Genomic DNA, 3,247 nt, shown 5'->3' with positions numbered 1-3,247 from the left:
AAAAGAACGTGGACAGAAGAGAGTTTGGGCCATCTTACAGAACACCTGTACCTGTCCTAACAGTTGTGGGAAAAAGAACAATACTTCTTCCGCCTCTTGATGGCAAAAAAGAGAAAAGATTTGTCTCCATTGATCGGATCAAACCACATCTTGTGGGTGATTACCAACAGTAGGCCATGTGGGGTCCTGAGTAGCCTCAGATTTCCACTTGCTACTATACAGGAAATTCAGATGGAATGACTAATAACCATTCAAGACTTCACTTAACAATGTGAAGGAGTAACGAATAATGGAGTACACCAGTTGAAATTGAAAAACATCAATAAGAAACAACAATGCAAGTTATAATTCAGCCCAACAATGATGTCTACATTAATGTGCCTTCAAATAACACATCTGCCAGGTCTAGAAAACCTGCGAAGCTACCAAAAATAGATCGAACTGCGTCTAGCTACTTCATCAACTTCGATGATTTCTCTTCAGATCCAATTGAACCTTATCACGCGCCACCCATTTCAAAGAAAGGCAACATTCTGCATTCTATCTTTTGCTCAAAAAGACTAACTTAGTGTCACCTTGGCTACATATTTGGTTGGCAATAGGGGTAGTATACCTATTAGTTTGGATTGGCACAGTGACTGTCTTTTTTCTACTTCTGAATGGACATTACCTCCCAAAACGCTTTGCAGTACAATCAGTGAACTTGGTCCTGAAACCACATATTTCATCACAGGGTGAACAAAGAGACTTGTCCCTGGTGAACATTACAGCAGTTCAAATACCTGATGCTATAGTTTGGGATAAAGTTTCATATGATGTATTTGGCCCTACTGAACATTAAAAATTCAACATTTGTTTTAAATTTCTTTAAATAATTTCATTACCCCCGTACACTCTCTGATGATTGGGACATTAAAACTGTGAATACTATGCTTTCAGATTTAGTACAGTCTGCTGCATTTTCTTACAGGGAATTGTATGAGGACTAAGGGTGGGCGTAAAATCCGTTTCGCGGGCGAATTTGCGGATTTTCCCCGATTTCGCGATCCGCGAATCTCGCGAAATCGCGGTAAAATCCGCGAATCAGCGGGGACGAATTTTCAGTCAAGCAAGGGTTACAGCAGCAGGTGCAAAAGTTGAACCTAATTTCTTTGTAACCTTTTACAAAAGGGTTACAAACAAATTAACTTCAACTTGGACACCTGCTGCTAATTGCTTCACGGCGCCTCGTTGCCTACTTGCAACTATTCTCTGACCCTGCTCTGACCCTTGAAGCAGGGTCAGAGAATAGTTACAAGTAGGCAACGAGGCACCTGTCCAAGGAATTAAACCTCATCAGGAAGCACTTACAGATATAAAAAACAGGAAGAAGGGAGAGGATGGCAAATACACCCATTTTGAGTTGTCAGGAGGGGTTAAACTAAAAGAGACCTTTACAGCACAATTTTCATATGCATTTTGCTAAAAATAAAAAGCTGTATGTTCCGTAGGGGCAACTCAGGAATCTGGCCCTTCAGAGATCCGGCCTCTCTTTCTTTCTCTCGATCTCTCTCTCCCTCTCTCTTTCCCTCTTTTTCTCTATCTATCTATCTATATATCTATCTATCTATCTATCTATCTATCTATCTATCTATCTATCTATCTATCTATCTCTCTCTCCTCTCCCATAAATGACTGCATGGGTAACTTCGCTATGCAAGCGGTTCCGAAGACGCAAAAAGCCCCGCAAACACACAAAAAACCCCGCGAACACGCAAAAAACCCCACGAACACGGAAAAACCAAAAATACGCAAATTCGCACAAATTCGCGAATTTTGCGGATCGCGAATTCGCAAATCTGCAAATTCGCGGATCGCAAATTCGCAAAATTCGCCCATGCTTGATGAGGATACAACCGACTATAATACCATGTTTTGTTACCAGCATTATGGTCATCATTTTTTGCATTGAGCAAGTGTACCATGCACTGCTAACATTTACCATCTATGGGAACATTTCCCAACACCACCAAAAGGTAGTTCTGCCACATTTTCACAGAAGTTTGCATACTTTTCAGGCTTCAATACATCTGACCCCGAATTGTATTACTACAAACCTGCACAATCTAATGCAACAGCGTAGAAAATTATGCTAACATACACAAAGCTGATATATTCAGCACTTTTTATCTCCAGGTTTCAACTACTGGAGAGACACCATTGACACAAAAGCCATCTGGGGGACAAGAGATTGACAGGTTCAGGGAACTGAGGCTTTATTCAGAGTTTGCCTCATACCTTTACAGATGATTTTTCTGAACAGACCAGTACAACAGACTACCTGTTACTGGTTTGTAAAAGTCATTGACCAGAAAACACTGAGCAGCCCTTCACCAACACTATTTAGGGTTTCACAAATAACACACTAATAAGTGAAGGAACAGAAGGTACAAGTACGTACAATTCATCATCTATCGATTGGAAGGGTTGGTTGGTTTGGCATGTAGACATGAATATGTGTAATACAAGATTCAAGGGTGCCACCAAAGGGTTTAGTATCCATAGACCAGACCCACGTTATGTACACACAGGAAACCATGGGGAAGTGACTACTTATAGTTTTGGGAATTTGTGCCTAGATTGGCTAAAGACCTCAACACTATCACAGGTGAAACAACACTTGTCCCTTCTGTCAGACAACATGGATTTTAGGGATTTCTTGTTTGGTCCCAAGAAACCATGAAGTAAACGCTTTTTGTATGCCATTCATAATGAGGTATGGAAAATCTCTCAACAGGAAGCTGTAGAGAGACTTTGTAAGATTGATAGAATTAACATAGAAAATGCCTTAGCTGTGGTAGACTACGGCATGACCACACTCTCGTCTCGTTTTTATTCATTGAGAAACATTGTGTCCTCAGCTATCGACATAGTGGAACAAGATTTGTCTATTCTAAACATTGGGCAATCTCAGCTACGCGCTATTATGCTTATGAGCTGGACGCTTAAATCATTGCGTTCTGGCCACGTTCTATGGAGATACATTAAAGACACAAATTTGTTTTCAGTAGGTATGAGCGTAAAATCCGTTCCGCTCGCGGAATTTGCGGATTTTTGGCAAATTCGCAATCAGCGAATTCTCGCGAATTTGCCGACAATTCGCGAATTTGCGCACACCGGATTTTTTTGCTTGGTCGCGCTTGACAAATACAATATTGCTGCGCGCGGCATTCACTTACCGTCATTCAGCATTTGAAGAGTTGTTTTT

Source organism: Lissotriton vulgaris, chromosome 1_1 (genome assembly GCF_964263255.1).
Source record: "Lissotriton vulgaris chromosome 1_1, aLisVul1.2, whole genome shotgun sequence".
Taxonomy (NCBI): domain Eukaryota; kingdom Metazoa; phylum Chordata; class Amphibia; order Caudata; family Salamandridae; genus Lissotriton; species Lissotriton vulgaris.
This window is presented reverse-complemented; position numbering follows the sequence as displayed.